General features: G+C 37.4%; 1 long non-coding RNA gene across 1 annotated transcript; it reads right to left on the bottom strand.

Moving 5' to 3' along the window:
* Window positions 1–3,469: 3,469 nt before the first annotated feature.
* Window positions 3,470–18,554, bottom strand: LOC141626242 (uncharacterized). Its single transcript, XR_012535856.1, has 2 exons — window positions 18,249–18,554; window positions 3,470–6,164 (listed from the first exon to the last, which is right to left on the bottom strand). It is a non-coding gene; the product is annotated as an uncharacterized LOC141626242 (long non-coding RNA).
* Between the last annotated feature and the right edge of the window lie 203 nt (window positions 18,555–18,757).

The following is an 18,757-nucleotide window of genomic DNA, read 5'->3' as shown; positions in this document are numbered from 1 at the left end:
CGACGCTTTATAAAAGCGTCAACTTTTGGGCCGTCATTATTTTTTTACGCTTTATTTTGTCAATAAATGTGACGTTTTAAAGCGTCTTTCACTGATTACTGACGCTTTTTTTGTCAACAAATTTGACGCTTTTAAGTGTCTACATTGATTATTGACACTTTTATTAATAAATTTGACGCTTTTAAGCGTCTGTAGTAATTATTGACGCTTTTATGTGTTACTTGATGAGACAGAATTAGGCGTCAACTATTTATATATTGACGCTTTTTATTATCGTTGTATAACTTCGGCTTATAATTTTGACTTTTAGATTTTTAAGAATTTAATGTAACACCCCGTAAATTCGAAGACCTTTATTATATTTTTAAAGTAATATTTTAATCTATTTTAATTTAATATTAATTTATTTGAAATAAAATCTATTTGATAAAATATAACCTTATTTTATTTTGAAGAAATGTAATTATTTTTGATAGTTTAGAAATGTTTAAAAGTGATTTAAACTATATTTAAACCTTTTCCTTTGATAAAATAGATTTCGGATAAAAGTCGTAAAATCGGGATTTTCCCATTTCTTACGGTCGTTGGGTAAACGAGTTTGGATATTGGGCATATGAGTACTTAATCTTTTAGTAAAATCGTGTTTAAGAACATTAATTTTCTCGGAAATCGCGTTCGATTTAATATTTCTAATTTCTCATTTAAACGAACCAAAACGTAAACAATTGAAACTCACCCAAACATCCTACCCAAAACCATGCACCCTCCATCCTCCATGGGTCTCCTCTTCATCTTTCATTTCCTCAATTCTCATTCTATAACTTCCTTCTCTCAAACACCAAATTCCTCTCAAAATAACCTCCTTACAACCCTAAATCCACCATAACTTCTTCATTTCTCCACCAAATCGCATAAAAATTATATATTCGGAATCCTCTCTTCAATCCTCATCCACTAGTAAGCTTTATTTTCATTTCCCCCAAATTTTGTTTAAGACACTTTTTTTTAGGGTTTCGAATTTAAGCTTAATAATTGTGTTTTTGTTGTTCTTATAGGTGAAGAATTTGAAGATGAGTTAGGTGACTCATATGTTGTTGAAGATGAAGAGTAATTTTGGGTTTTAGAAGCTTTCTCAAGTTATTACTTGTCTCTTTGCTAACTTAAGGTAACTATTCCGAGTTACTCGACGAATTAATGTCACATTAGTAGTTGTATGTGTTGTTTGTTGTTGTTTGTTGTCGTTTGTTGTGGTTTGTTGTTGTTTGTTGTTGTTTGAGACGATCTCGTTGATAAATGAATGAATGGAGTAAGATGAGTATGCTTATGTTTAATTTATGTTACCCATTTGTATATTATTGTTTGGAACAAATTTGGATGAAGAATTATGTGTTGTGACAAGTCCGCGTGTTGGCTGGAACGCGTCAGTACCGGACCGAGACGTTTTCCAATGTTTCCAAAAATATGACAGATTGAACGGTATCGAAAAATTAGGTGGTTTAGCCACTTGAATCACTCAATTCGGAGTCCGTATGAGTAAATGGCGTCGTTTTATCGATAAAATTTATAGAAAAGTTTACCCTTGTGTGAGACGGTTATTTATACTATTTTATTATGCGAGAATTTAATTGAATTGGATATTTTGTAAGTTGGAATATATTTCCTTATGTTGATAGTTTTTCACATGATAGAAATTGGAAATAGCATGAGAATGATATTGTGATGAATTTTGTGATTTGGGCCAAAGTAGGCCAAGACTCTGAGCTGGGCCAGATTGACCGAACGAGTTTGGTCAAACTAGGTTTAAACCGGTCAGCCTCGATTTGACCAATGACCCGTCGCGGGACTAGGGTCGAGGGTTTGTCTTTGAGTTGAGATTGGTTGATATTGAATGTTTCATATTGATGCCTTGATATTTATGATTCAACATGTTGGTAGCTTGATGTTTTAACCATATGAGCATGATTATTATTTCAAATGTTGGTTGTTGGATGCTTTGGTTGCCTTATGCTTGAGTCTTGTTTGCCTTTGGCCATTTTAGCTTATTCTCATGGATTATGATATTGATGGTTAGCTATAATTGGGTTATTGATGACATTGAGGATATGGTTGGATTGTCTGCTGAATAGACATTTATATAGCCTTTCACATGATAGAATGTTAGCAATTATGTTTGAAAGTTGGACACTTTGCCCCTCTTATGGTTAAGTGGGTGTCTTACTTGTCTTAAGTGTTGTAGGCTAAAGCATTCAGTTGGGACTAGGTCCTAGGTGAGTGACTTCGGTCGATGTCATAGATAGGCCCTTATAGTCTTTGACGAGTGTATGTTTGCGGCTTAATAGCCTTTGTGTCTTAGCTTGGTGGGCTTATATCCAAGTTAGGGCATGACCTCTTGACGTACTCTTAGAAGTATGTGGTCATCTTAAGTACTAGCCAACCCTTTGGTGGACTCCTTAGGGGTACTCATGTGTGTGATCATGGGTCTTGGATGCGGTATTTTCCGCATGTCGCTAGGTCTGCGCAGGTTTAGGACTAGGGTGTTTACCTTACCTTGTGGTATAGACTCGAGTTACAGAGTGACTATTGACCGTCCTAAGAACTTATGCCTGTCTCTAGATATATTGTCCTTTCTTGTTTGAGGATTCTATGAATCATAGAAGGTGAGATGCAAGCCGGCTATGGTTGATAGAGTTTGGATTCCTGGATGTTATGTGATTCACGTGATAGTGTAGTATGAGTCGGTCTAGTATTCACATGCTAGGACTATGTGTTGTCGTATTGTTGTTCACATGATAAGCATGATTGTCTAGCATCTATATGCTAAGACTATATGTTATTCATATTCATATTCTTATGTTTACATGTTATATTAATTATGACATTTCGTGGCTGGGAGAACTCGGAGTTACTCCCCAATGACTGTGGCTTTCGTATTTGTATGAAATGCGATTGACAGGTAGGTGATGTATATATGGGGTACATGGACGAGCTAGCGAGCAAAGTAACCTTTGGACCTAGATTGGCTTTATTTTATTGTGACCCTTGAACACTTTTTATGTCATATACTTTTTAGGGACATATGTCTCCCTTTTTCATACTTGGGTTGTATAACTTTATTTCGCGACTTTAGCGATGTTTTATTTATGAGGTTTATTTTGGACCTTGCATGTTTGACACCTTCCCATTTGGATATTTTTTATAACAGGTTCAGGTTTTAAAAATTACAGGTTTTTACCCAAATGAACCTATTACAAACATATCCATGCAGTTTTTATCTAGAATTATGTGGTTACTTTTCCGCAATAAATGAGGGTGTCACATTTAATTTATCACTAGAACACAAAGTAATCCTATAATGAAGAGAACTACTCATACAAGAAACTGTATTTTAATATTTAACATGGAGAAACATTTGATCTAGTAATACATAAAACTGTAACTGTTAGAAGATACTCCCAACACAAGCAAAAAGTAATTTATGAAACGTATTAACATTTTCCATTAATAATATAATGTAATTTTACAAATACATAGCCATTGTCATTGGCATTACAGATAGTTAACTGATCACAGTCAATCTAAATGATAATCGAGCAAGATATACTGTATATCTTTCCTGTACTATTCACTAAACACATCCATTAGGGGTCTTCTTCGATCACACGACTCTTGTTGCAACCTGATCAGCTTATTGGTACAGTACCCATCCAGTTCTCTTCTCTTGATCCAAGAAATCCAAATAGTATCTAAACATAAAGAGTTACCCTCATGAATAGAAAAATGGAGAGACCATTAGTACAGATACCCTACAAAACAGAATAATACTCATACAAGAAGTTGTGAGAGTAAAAAAATTAATATCAGTTAATAAGTTGAGAGACAACAAATCATATAAAGACATGTCTGTACTGTCATAATGAAAATGATTTACTTAACCCACCTGCAACATGGCATGAAATCATCTATAATCATTAGTTAAAATTGCTCTCGTAACTTTGTCTTTTGAAGTCGTTCAGTTAAGTTAACACAACACAACACTGAAATTGTTTACATTTAACTTACCAAAAAAGAAAATGGGCAGAAATCCAAAATATGAGCGTGAGTAGGAGTAACCCAACAATGACATCACAACAAGAAGAACCTTGATATCAAACTAGGATCTAGGACTCCATGTTAACTACGCTACATCTAATTAAAGGTTGAACAACAACGGAGTAGCATTTTCTAAAATGCCGTGAAAAAACAGGCAGCATATTAAGAGTTTAAGTGAGTCTTGTCACTATTCTTTTACAAGCTCTAATGCTTTCCTTTTTCAAAGAGATTCCTTTGATTTGTTCATTAGATGTTGGATGCGAACTCACTTTTTGATCATGACCAAGCCAAGCACACCTCTTATTTTAAACCTCCCGAACTAAGGAAATCATAGCTCGATCAACACAGAACACATCATACGTGAATGTTTCAGAATGAATTCGGTATAACAGGCTTTCTCAAATATTGTGTTTTCAAAAAAATAATTACATAAAACCCATAATATATGAACATTGGGAAACATACCATCAACCTAAATGAAACTTGAGGCGGGTAAATAACCTTCTCAAGCTATTTTCAATAGGAATTGTGACACAATTTAGAAACTTGAATCCCCACCCACTCAAGATAAAGACATTCTGTTAGATTATGACACACATTACAACCTACTTCGTAGTTCTACTACAAATCGGCCGTGTTCAAATTTCCAACGAATATGAGTAAGTAATTACAGAGATACTTTATAACATAACCAGACTTTGGTAGATAGTTATTGATATAGACATTCCAGTGATATAACATACACAGACTATAAATTGTAGTGAAATATGAGTAAATAATTACGTTATTGATTCATTTAGGTACAACTCAACTGCTAAAAGTACAAATATAATAGCTAGCTATATAGGATGTAGATAAAGAAAGATTAAACAGCACCTAGAAGTACTAATAATGGCCCCATCAAACTCTATAAATTTTCATGTCTGAATAAACTCAGTGAAATAGAGATGAAACTAATGATTTTTAAACAGAAATAGTAAATATGACACATACCTTATTTGAGCAGCCCATGGGATGTTAAATTTGCAGTACTGAACTATAAGTAAATAAAGTTAACGTGAAATGATATGTGATGTGGCCTTTGTAGCAATTCTGATGACCTCCTCCTCTAATAAAGCAAAGCGTGGTAGATTAATCCCTTTAGCTTAGAAACAATGGAAAACAAAGTCCATATATATAGAATATTAGATAATCTGTATCACAAACGAATCCCTAGTTTACTACCTGATCTCTTGAGAATGGTAATAAAACAGTAGCTGATTTGTTTAATGTACATACACTATGAGGTAGAATAAGACCATCATGATTAAATTGCTTGCACTTTGGCAAAGATTCCATCGCTAATTTGGGTTTACAAAAATTGAATTCCTTAATTTTAATTTCCTCTTCAACACAAATTAAAATTAAAATTAAATTTATCCAACAAATGAGATATTTTGAGGAAGTAAATTATCAAACATGATTGATAATCTATTTCTTCTAAAGTAAATTATTCTTCAACAATAACCTATGACCAGGAAAGAAAAGTAATCTATGTTCTCTGAAGTAAATTATTCATAACCACAACCTATGACTAGGAAAGAAAACTGGTAGTACTAGTGCTTTCATTTACCAACCTAACCATAAGGAAGCCATAACCATTCTCTTTATATTATTGAATTTATGTTACATAAATAACTAGAATACATCACAAGATTCACAACCAAACAAAAATTGTTTCATGCCAAAATTAAATAGCAAAGCAATTTCAATATTGCGCTACTATAACTACGTATGGGTTTAATAACTCAAATATCAATGAAATGGAGAAAAAATGCATAGAAAAGCAAAATAAAATTAACTAGAAGGCGATACAACCTTGAAGTAGACACACGAGGGCAGTTGTAGCTCGTTCACATAAATTTATGCATTCTAAAGTGGGACTAAGCGGAGTACAGAAAAATATCAGATTCATGAAAGAGTTGAATGAAAATAATATAATAACAAGAGCAGATATCAATGCTAGGTTAATTTTCTAGGACCATAGTGCTCACAAATTGTTCTCCGCTATATGTGGGAAGTCGGAACCTTAACACCTGTAAGTAGTGTAGCATTTTCCTTCAATTACATATTAAAGAAAAAAATAATAAAAGAATCCAAATTTTTTAGAATTAGTTCCAATACTAGAATACCCAGAGAATTTGATGAACAATAAATTGACATAAAAGCAAAAACAAATGGCAGGAGAGGTTAGGAAGGGGCCTTGAGAAACATGAGCTTGACTTTGTTCTAAGCAAACCTACCTCTGAAGGAAGACAGACGAATGATCGAGGCCATTTCGTGTTCACAATTAAGTATATGTGGTCGTTGGTCAATGGTCGATACAAAACACAATTTATACTTCACAAACAACTCTACAATTAGTAAAGAGGCAAGTAAAGGTCGGATCCCAAGGGACGGGTATTGAAATGAGAATTCTATTGTAACTAGTAGTATCTAGGGGGTGTCACAAATTGGGTTGATGTAGAAGGTCACTAAGCTAAAATAGCAATGAAAATAAACTAGCAAGATAAAATAAGGGGTGTAAACAATTGATTAAAAGCACTAGGGTGTCATGGGTTCATAGGGAAATCATGGGATATGATCATACAAACATGTTCTCAAATTATAAGCAAGCAATTATTGTTGTGATGGATTGAGTTGGGTTATATCTTACAATCCTAGGAAAGTTTGGGTCCCGGAGCCGAATCGATTAGATTGTACAACACCTACAAGTCCACTTAATCTTTCCTACTCAACACATGCATGGTCTAACAAGACTCGAGTTGGGTTATGTCTTACAAGTCTCATTGAAAAGATAGAAGATGATAGTAAATGCAAGGATTCATAGGCTTAGCATTTCATCAAATATAACATGTGCATGTATTAAGATCAAAACAAGCAAGCAAATAAGATATGAAAGCATATTGATTTAAGCATGAATCATTCCCCATGTTGGTTTCCCCTAATCACCCATTAAACCCTAGCTAAGAGACTACTCACTCATTATCATGTTGATCATGCTAGCAAGGTTGTCAATCATACCAACAATATGAAACATGATGAATAAATGAAAGTAATTAACAATAATTAAAAAGGGATTAAGATATTATACCTACTAATGATTCCAATAATAAAGCAAGAATAATAGAAGTACTTGAATCCTAGATTGAGAGGTTGTCAATCTCCCAATAATAACCCAAATAATCTTCAATTACCCAAAATAAAGGAAGAACAAGAGAGAGATTAAAGAACTAAAACTTGGATTAAAACTTGATTAATACTTGATTACAATATTGAAGAGAGATTTGATTGATATTAACTACACTAATTTTTGATAAGAAGAACATACTCCTCTAATTAGCCTAATGGGGTATTTATAGTGAAAATTAGGGAGGATGCATTAGGGTTAACTAAGGGCTAAACTAGTAATTACACTTTTTAAGTTGAGCAAGGAGGAGCGGTATTTTTCCGAGAGAAGGCTTCTCTTTTCGTAGCTTGAAGAATGAAATCCGTCTTTGTCTTGAAATCCGTGTGGATTAGAGTCGGGACGGCCGGATTTGGGCTGGGCAATCCGAGCAGATTCAGGAGAGGGACGCTCGGATTATTGAGGAGGAATCCGAGCGGATTCCAAGGAGGGACGCTCGGATTGTTGAGGCTGGACGGACGGATTGTCTGCAATCCGTTCGGATTGTTGGTCAGCGTCAATTCTTCTTCTTTTTCTCTCCTTTTCTTCATAAATTCCTTGGGGATTTCCTTGGGGACGCAAGGATCCTTTCTCAACATTGCTCTTCTACTATGATATGTACAAAGGCCTTCTAGTCTTGTCTCTTCTTGATGCTTGGTCATTGAATACAATCAATTTAGCCTCGTTTTGCCATGAAAATGCAAGATTCTTACTCCTTTCCTACCAAGGGATCAAAATCTCAAAGAATATGCAAAACAAAGAACTAAAGATAAGAAATGACCCAAATAGGCACTAAAAAGCATGGAAATAATGGTAATTCGGGGGCTAAATATGTGCCAATTATGGTCACATCAAATATCCCCAAACCGAACCTTTGCTCGTCCCGAGTAAAGAGGTGACAAAGACTAGGACCAAAACTAACCTATCCTAATAATAATAGCCGATATGAGACAATTAGCGGGTCTCACTCCGCCCCTTCAACTCACAACAAGACAACGATGAGGTAGGATGCCTTCTTGCAAGGCAAGGTGGGTCTTGCCAAAATGGCGACACATCCAAACATTAAGCACACAAAATCAAGTAATGGATGCATCTACAAAAATAATAGCCACTTTCCTCATCTAAGTGGCGGAAATTATCTACAAGGGAAGCAATTCAAGGGTACACAATCCTTCATAGATGCAATTTGTTCAAACTACTAAGCCTAGAAGGATACCAATAAATCACCTTCAAGTTGTGTCAAGCTAGGGTACCTTTGTCCTCAATCGTTAAATGCTTTTGTCAAGAATAGACTCCCTATGGTGTTAGAAACACTGGAGGATCGCGGAATTCCCCCTCTTGCCTAGACAAGAAGAAGGGTCGTCCCCTCTCTACCATGCACAAAAATGGATATGATGGATAAAGGGATCGATAGATATTTGAGTTTCACTTTGAGAGTTTGCTTTTGTTTTTGTTTTTCCTCCCAATTTGTTGTGGCATTTGACTTTTGAGAACACTTTCTTGCCATTTCTTTTTGATTTTTGGCATTTCAACACTTGACAATTTTTCAACTTTTTGCATTTTCTTTTGAACATTTTCAAAGTCACCCCAATTAGTAACGAGGGTGCCTTGTATTTGAAGCTTTAGAAGTTCTATTTTTGCTCCTCTTTTCATTTGATGCATTTTTGCAAACTTTCTTTCACTTTTCATTTCATTGAACTCAAATTGATTTCTTTTTGTACCCATTCCCTTTGATGACAAAAATGTGGTAGAACATGGATGAATGATAGATGTATGCATGGTTTCAAGGGTCACCTTGGAATAAACGGTAGCCAAGGAGTTATCACACCACAAGGTACTCTTGACTAGGCCTTAAACCATGGGTCAAAGGATACTAGCATGACACATCCTAGGGTGTTTTACAAGCATTCTAACAAGCAAAGTCTTAAGAATAAAAAGCATCTACTAGGGCCTATATACACTTGTCAAGCTTCCCAAATAGACGGTTTCACAAAATTTTTCTAACATGCAAACTACATGCCATGATGCAACTAACATATACACATCCTAATGCAAATGATTCTACCAACTAATATGCCATATAAACTAAATGCAATCCTAAGTTCACATTGTTTTACCGCATCAATCAAAATAAAGCCACATAGTCATTAACATAAAGAGGAAAAAGGAGATTGGAAAGATCATACCATGCGGTCTTCAATATCCTCATGTCTCGGATGTGGCGTAGTCAATCAAAGTGAACAAGGATAAACAAACACAATATATACAAGACAATATATACAAAGGAAATGAACTTGTTTTTGGTTTTTTCAATTTTTTCAATTTTTATGATTTTTGAAATTTTTCAATTTTTATGGGTTTTTTTGAATAAAAGTTAAGTGTTAGAATTCCCATCCCCACACTAATATGGGCATTGTCCTCAATGGCCAAAATGATGGAAATTATGCAAAGATGATGCATGATTTCTATACTAAATTCAATTCTACACTAAGCTATACTACATGATGTATGGTTTTTGTTATGACGGAGAGGATAAATTAGATTACCTCCCGTTGTGTATGCATTAACTTCCCCAAACCAAATAAGACACTATTGCTAATGTCAAGGATGGGTATAGTTCATGCACACACTATGCAATGCATGAAACTAGATTGTCATTTTGGATTTTACAAATGGGAACAATAAAGAACACCTCAATGGTACCGAGGTGTGAGTCCTTTGATGTTGCTAGGACTAAACCAACAAATGATCAAGATGAAATAAAGTATAAAGAAACAAGATATAAAGCTCTTTTCATGAAAAATAAAGATAAAGAGGAGAGACGAGAAAACTTCACTTGAACTAAGGTGGGTGCCTCTTGCCCGCTCCACCTAGCTATGAAGTAGTCTCCTAGATATCGGCATCATCTCCTTCAATATCGGTATCCCAAATATCCTTTGAAGCATCACTTAAACTTGGATCCATGAATTCATCTTCACTCTCAAGCTTCACCGTATCACCTCCACAAGAATCCCCACTCTCTTCCCCTTTGCGACCGTTCGCCCCTTCATTAGCCTTCTCCGAGTTAGGAAAGAGCAATTCCATTTGAGCCCATGAGGGGAAAGCTCCTTCCTCACTAATCCGTCCTTTTTGAGCCATCTCATAGTATTGGGGGTAAAGAGCATAATAAGTGTCCACGGAGGTCTCATATTGACGGTAGTGTAAATCTTGCAAAATTCCCGTGACAAAGTCGTCACGGGGGAGGATTAAGGGATTTGGATGGTTATATGGTTGGTAGGGAAAGGGGTAAGGAGGCACTTTTATCTTCTCATTTTGAGTTTGTTGTTCTTGTTGTGGTGGTGGATTTTGTGGAGGTGGAGTTTGCCTTTTTTGACTTGGGATGAGGTAGGAGGGCATTGGGGACAAGCTTCCTCTTCTTGGGGAGACCCGTGGTAGATCATGCATTGGGAGATAGAGTGGATCGCTCCCTTTTGTCAACCACTTTATCCTCTTATCAACCCCCTCAAGGGTTATCCAATGGTGTTGGACGATAAGGAGATCTTCATTAATTCTCGTGTTCCCCACAAGTGGAGTGTACTCATTGTTCTCATTGAACCTTGGGTTAAAATCTTTGTGCAAGTCTAGTTATGAGTCCACCATTCACTATGTGCTTCATTCCATCATCATTCCCATTTCGTAACTTTGCCCATTTCTCTAGCATAACTAGAGGTGCATTGAATTGATACCCATCTCTCCCTTGAATGTTGAGGTACGATTCCATAAATACAAGGTCCAATTGGTTGACAATGGCCGGATCACGGCGGGCGAAAAGAGTACCCGAAAGAAATCTATATGTAAGCCTCAAGATCGGGTTTTGGATGTGAAAAGCAAAACACTCTTTGGTAAGAATGAAATCCCGGCCCGTCATGGCCCTCCACAATGGTGCAACATTATACTTTTTGGGCTTTGATGTTCGGGTAGGCGAAACATCAAGTCCGAACACATTGGCAAACTCGACAAGGGTCATCATTGGAGAGACATTCTCCAACCTAAACTCTATGCAAATAGTCTTGTTCAAGGTTGTGATTCTCAAAAAGCTTAAGAATTCTAGCACAAGGGACCGATAGGTTGGTTCATACATGCGAAAGAGAGTCGAAAGACCAAAAACCTCAAAGAGTGCTTCTACTTGGTGAAAGATTCCAAGCTTTACGAAGGTATCATGACAAAGAAATTTAGTGGGAAGAATATTCTTACTTAAGAGTCGATGGAAGACCAATCGCTGCACATCATCAAGGAATTCCACATTCGAGAAATCGTCGAGCCTTGTGAGGTCTACAATCTCTACATGTTCCCTTCTAATGGTGTTGAGATGTGAGGTAGAGGAACTTCCCACCATCCTTGGTCTTCTTGCACTTCTAAAGGAGGATCTCCTTGGTGCCATTCTTGCTTCTTTTGTTGGGTTCTTTTGATTTGAAGATTTGCTAAGGATGTTCCTTGTTGATTGAGAATTGGAAACCCTAGAAAATTGGGGATTTTTAATTTTGTGGGTGAAGAGAGTGATTTGGATATGTATGGGAGTCATAAGGAGGTGAGTTTTATAGGGTAAGTGGAAGGAGTAGTGATGTGGCATTATATGGGTGGTGGGGTGCGTTTTAATTGGAAAAAGTCGGGTCGAGAAATAGTGGGGAGAGACGAGCGGATTCGGAGGGAAGACGCTCGGATTCCTCCTTCACGAGACGGGCGGATTCGGGCAATACGCCGGATTCGCCACGAGTGAAATTCCAAAAATTTTGTTGCCACAAGACGGGCGTCCCGAGAATAAGACGCTCGGATTCTTTCATGGTGGGACGGGCGTCTCTTTCAGAAAACGGGTGGATTTCAGTACAGAGATTTTTCTTGAAATGCACAGGCGAAGAGACGAGCGTCTTTCCACAAATCCGGCCGGATTCAACAGGCAGGCGTCTTCTTCATAGGACGCTCGGATTTTCAAACAGCCCAGAAACCTTCAATTTTCGACACGGTGGGACGTGCGGTTTTTCTCCTAGACGTCCGGATTCGGCCAAGACGGCCGGATTCCAGGGAATCCGCTCGGATTCTAGCTGCGAGCTTTGACTTTTTCTTCTTTCTTTCAATGCATCCCCACACTTAGGAATTTGCTCCTTCCTTTATTCAAAAACTTGTTAGTAACCCTCCCTCACTTACGCTCATGAAAAGAGTTTATGACATTTATTAAAATAAAAGCAATTAATAAATACAAGTTAGAGGGTTAGTATATTTACAAATGGTGGTTTAGGGAGGACTCCACCAAACTCTCCCTTAGATGGTCCTTTAAAGGGGGAGGAGGCCCGAGGTAGGTAGCCTCGACCTCTCCAACAAATGCTCCTTCATAGTATGGCTTCAACCTTTGACCATTTACCTTGAACTGGCTTCCATCTTCCGCCTTGAGTTCGAAATCTCCATATTTTCCAACTTCGGTTATCACATAGGGACCCATCCATCTAGAGTTCAATTTTCCCGGAAAGAGTCGGTAGCGGGAGTTGAATAGAAGGACTTTGTCTCCCTTGTGCAAGGCCTTTTGTCGAATTCTCTTATCATGAAGCAATTTGGTTCTTTCTTTGTAAAACTTTGCATTCTCATAAGATTGTTGTCGGAATTCCTCCAACTCTTGGATTTGGATCAACCTCTTTTGACCGCTTAATTTGAGATCAAGATTGAGTGCTCGGATTGCCCAATAGGCTTTGTATTCCAATTCGATTGGCAAATGACATGCCTTTCCATATACAAGCTTGTAGGGGGAGGCACCAATGGGAGTCTTATAGGCCGTCCTATAAGCCCAAAGAGCATCATCAAGCTTTGTGCTCCAATCTTTCCGAGTCTTGTTCACAACTTTTTCAAGAATTTGCTTGATCTCTCTATTTGAAATTTCCACTTGACCGCTTGTTTGAGGATGATATCCCAAGCCGGTTCGATGTTGAACACCATATTTGGTAAAAAGGGATGCAAGCTTTTTCTCATGGAAATGGGTTCCTCCATCACTAATGATAGCTCTAGGAACTCCAAATCATGGGAAAATTATCTTCTTGAAAAGCTTGGTCACCGTTTTCGCATCATCATTTGGGGTGGCAATTGCCTCTACCCACTTTGAAACATAATCTACGGCCACAAGGATGTACTTGTTCCCATTGGATGTCACAAAGGGTCCTTGGTAGTCAATTCCCCAAACATCGAAAATCTCCACCTCTAGAATGCCCCTTTGTGGCATTTCGTTTCTCCAAGATATATTTCCCGTTCTTTGACAAGCATCACAATGAATGATGAATTCTCTTGTATCTTGAAACATTGTGGGCCAATAGAAGCCTGATTGGAGAATTTTTGCAACGGTTCTTCTTGCTCCATGGTGCCCACCGTAGGGTGATGAATGACATCCTTCCAAGATTCTTTGGATTTCCCATTGAGGGATGCATCTCCGGTAGAGCCCATCGCTACACTCCTTGTAGAGGTTTGGGTCATCCCAAAAGTACCTCTTCACTTCGAATAGGAATCTCTTCCTTTGGTTGTGGTTCAAGTTTGGAGGGAGCACCTTTCCAACAATATAATTGGCATAATCGGCAAACCATGGGGTGATGTGCCTTTCAAGTTGAGTTTGAAAAGCCATCAAAATATCGTCGGGGAATGAGTCATTGATTGGGGTTTCTCCATTTTCATCATGAAACCGGATTCTTAACAAGTGATCCGCTACTACATTCTCGGCTCCTTTCTTGTCTCTTATCTCCAAGTCAAATTCTTGAAGAAGCAAAATCCATCTCAACAATCTTGGTTTTACCTCCTTCTTTATCAAGAGATGTCGGAGAGCACGGTGATCCGAAAATACAATCACCTTGGATCCAAGCAAGTAGGAACGGAATTTATCCAAAGCATAAACAATGGCAAGAAGCTCCTTTTCGGTTGTATCGTAATTTACTTGAGAAGGGTCGAGGGTTTTGCTTATGTAATAGATGGCATGAAGAGCTCTCCCTACCCGTTGGCCAAGAACCGCTCCAACGGCGTAGTTGCTAGCGTCACACATAATCTCGAAAGGTAACTCCCAATTTGGGGTTGGATGATTAGTCCGAGATTAATGCTTCTTTGATTCTATTAAAAGCTTCAACACACTCGTCATTAAATTGGAATTGGGCATCTTTAAGCAAAAGTTGAGTGAGGGGTTTTGCTATTTTTGAAAAATCTTTTATGAAACGACGATAAAAACCCGCGTGACCGAGAAAACTTCTCACCCCTCTAACATTCACGGGAGGTGGGAGTTTCTCTATCACCTCAACTTTAGCTTTATCGACCTCGATACCCTTTTCCGAAATCAAGTGACCCAAAACAATTCATTCATTGACCATGAAATGACACTTTTCCCAATTTAAAACAAGACTAACATCTTCACATTTTTGCAATACAAGGGAAAGATTATGCAAACATGAGTCAAAGTCCTTTCCATAAACACTAAAATCATCCATAAAAACTTCCATTATGGTCTCTAGATAATCGGAGAAGACACTCATCATGCATCTTTGGAAAGTAGCGGGGGCATTACATAATCCAAAAGGCATCCTCCTATATGCAAAAGTGCCATAAGGGCATGTGAAGGTGGTTTTATGTTGGTCATCTGGGTGTATAGGGATTTGGAAGAATCCGAATACCGTCAAGGTAACAAAAGAATTTGTTAGAGGCTAACCTCTCAAGCATTTGGTCAATGAATGGTAAGGGAAGTGATCTTTTCTTGTTGCGGAGTTTAATTTACGGTAGTCAATGCACATACGCCAACCGGTGATCATCCTTGTGGGTATTAATTCATTCTTTTCATTTGTCACTACCGTAGTACCTCCTTTCTTAGGTACCACTTGGACGGGGCTAACCCACAAAGAATCCGATATGGGATATATGATTCCCGCATCAAGTAATTTCATGACTTCTCCTTTGACAACTTCTTGCATGTGGGGGTTTAATCTTCTTTGGGGTTGAATGGTAGGTCTATGGTCGTCCTCTAGATGAATCCTATGCATGCAAAAGTTGGGACTTATCCCCTTAAGGTCATCTAGACTATAACCTATAGCCTTCTCATGTTGTTTCAACACATTAAGTAATTTTCCCAATTGGTCATCATCAAGTCTATCATTAACAATCACGGGTTTGGTCTTTGATTCATCAAGATAAGCATATTTCAAATTTGGGGGAAGGGGTTTTAAAGTAGGAGTTTGTACCTCACTTTCCTCCTTTGGAGTTTCATTGAGAATTTGCTCCATCTCCATTAAACATTCCATTCTCATGACATACTCATCTTCACTTTCATGAACCTCATCATATTCGAATTCCATGATGGGTTCCTCTTGCTCTTGAGTTTGTAGAATATCCTCTAGGATGGATTGCTCATCCTCTATGGGTTGACATGCTTCCACTAGAATATTATGCACTAACTCGGATTGTGCATGGGTGAGTTCCTTGTTAGCTAGAGCGGCCTCAAAGAGATCCACCTCCAACTCCCAATACATGCTTTTAGCCTTACTTGCTTCTAAGGCCTCTAATGCTTGCATGGGATCCTTGAAGTAAGGGATACTCAAGTGGTCCTCTACAAAACAATCTATGAAATCCATTCTCGCAAAATATCAAACAACTTGAAAACAATTAGAGCAAACCTTGAGGAGTTTTACTTCCCCAAGGTGAAAGAGACACAACTAATAACAATAAAAGAAATCTTAAATCAATTAAACACCGTCCCGACAAGAACGGCGCCATTTTGATCGAGGCCATTTCGTGTTCACAATTAAGTATATGTGGTCGTTGGTCAATGGTCGATACAAAACACAATTTATACTTCACAAACAACTCTACAATTAGTAAAGAGGCAAGTAAAGGTCGGATCCCAAGGGACGGGTATTGAAATGAGAATTCTATTGTAACTAGTAGTGTCTAGGGGGTGTCACAAATTGGGTTGATGTAGAAGGTCACTAAGCTAAAATAGCAATGAAAATAAACTAGCAAGATAAAATAAGGGGTGTAAACAATTGATTAAAAGCACTAGGGTGTCATGGGTTCATAGGGAAATCATGGGATATGATCATACAAACATGTTCTCAAATTATAAGCAAGCAATTATTGTTGTGATGGATTGAGTTGGGTTATATCTTACAATCGTAGGAAAGTTTGGGTCCCGGAGCCGAATCGATTAGATTGTACAACACCTACAAGTCGACTTAATCTTTCCTACTCAACACATGCATGGTCTAACAAGACTCGAGTTGGGTTATGTCTTACAAGTCTCATTGAAAAGATAGAAGATGATAGTAAATGCAAGGATTCATAGGCTTAGCATTTCATCAAATATAACATGTGCATGTATTAAGATCAAAACAAGCAAGCAAATAAGATATGAAAGCATATTGATTTAAGCATGAATCATTCCCCATGTTGGTTTCCCCTAATCACCCATTAAACCCTAGCTAAGAGACTACTCACTCATTATCATGTTGATCATGCTAGCAAGGTTGTCAATCATACCAACAATATGAAACATGATGAATAAATGAAAGTAATTAACAATAATTAAAAGGGATTAAGAGATTATACCTACTAATGATTCCAATAATAAAGCAAGAATAATAGAAGTACTTGAATCCTAGATTGAGAGGTTGTCAATCTCCCAATAATAACCCAAATAATCTTCAATTACCCAAAATAAAGGAAGAACAAGAGAGAGATTAAAGAACTAAAACTTGGATTAAAACTTGATTAATACTTGATTACAATATTGAAGAGAGATTTGATTGATATTAACTACACTAATTATTGATAAGAAGAACATACTCCTCTAATTAGCCTAATGGGGTATTTATAGTGAAAATTAGGGAGGATGCATTAGGGTTAACTAAGGGCTAAACTAGTAATTACACTTTTTAAGTTGAGCAAGGAGGAGCCGGTATTTTCTGAGAGAAGGGCTTCTCTTTTCGTAGCTTGAAGAATAAAATCCGTCTTTATCTTGAATTCCGTGCGATTAAGTCGGGACGGCCGGATTTAGGCTGGGCAATCCGAGCGATTCAGGAGAGGGACGCTCGGATTGTTGAGGGGAATCCGAGCGGATTCCAAGGAGGGACGCTCGGATTGTTGAGGCGGGACGGACGGATTGTCTGCAATCCGTTCGGATTGTTGGTCAGCGTCAATTCTTCTTCTTTTTCTTCCCTTTTCTTCATAAATTCCTTGGGGATTTCCTTGGGGACGCAAGGATCCTTTCTCAACATTGCTCTTCTACTATGATATGTACAAAGGCATTCTAGTCTTGTCTCTTCTTGATGCTTGGTCATTGAATACAATCAATTTAGCCTCGTTTTGCCATGAAAATGCAAGATTCTTACTCCTTTCCTACCAAGGGATCAAAATCTCAAAGAATATGCAAAACAAAGAACTAAAGATAAGAAATGACCCAAATAGGCACTAAAAAGCATGGAAATAATGGTAATTCGGGGGCTAAATATGCGCCAATTATGGTCACATCAACGAATAATCTCCAAACATATTCAAACCCAAAAATTGATGATTTAGTTACTCGATATACAAATCCTGTATGACCATATTGATAACATTTTCCATTAACACGTTATAAAACCCCTATTGTGAAACGAAACCCACAAATCAATCCTATAATGAAGAGAACTACTTATATCAAAGCCGAAACAATCGAAGATTTGCTCAGTGTTAAAACACTTTGAAAGGATCCGAGCCTAAAAAATTTGATAAAACCCTAATTATAGAAGAAATCAATGGTTTAATGCACGAAATTAAACTGAAAATAGTGTATGATTAGAATGGGAACATAATTGAAACCCAGATTCATAGTTATCAACTTCTATTTTAATCTGAAAACTCGAAAACAATCCTAATTTAATTGCAAATGTTATTGATAAATTGATACAAGAAAAAACAGGAAAAAACAACTTACAAAAGTATTAAGGACGATAAGGATGAATTGATGGTGTGGAAGCTTAACCACCTCAGTAGTCCCAGTTGCAAAGCCTCACCTAAGGTCCGAGTCTGATGGGCGGAGGGAATAAAACCCTCAACGAGAAAAAGAACTGCGAAATGGAAACGAAAGGCAGTGAGAATATGATGGTTTCATATGTGGTCAAGACAAAAAGGTAAGGATGTGAGAATCAAGTTTAGAGATCTTGTAGGGTTTTATTTTACAGGATAAAGAACAAGGAAATTGAGAAGGTATTCTAAAGAAAACTAACCTAAAAGGTGGGATTTTGGTGGTTTAAAAATTTAGAATAAGAATTGCGCTCAATTATTATCTTTTTACAGGGAAAGTCAAGCATTTTGAGTGGGTCCCCCAAATTTGACACTCTAAATCGTCCACATTCGTTTTACCCAGTAATATGGGCTCGACACTCATGACAAGTGTAGACGTCAAAGCGTCAAGAATACAAGGGTTTTGCAGTAGTGATTATT

This window comes from Silene latifolia, chromosome Y (assembly GCF_048544455.1).
Source record: "Silene latifolia isolate original U9 population chromosome Y, ASM4854445v1, whole genome shotgun sequence".
Lineage (NCBI taxonomy): Eukaryota > Viridiplantae > Streptophyta > Magnoliopsida > Caryophyllales > Caryophyllaceae > Silene > Silene latifolia.
This window is presented reverse-complemented; position numbering and strand designations above follow the sequence as displayed.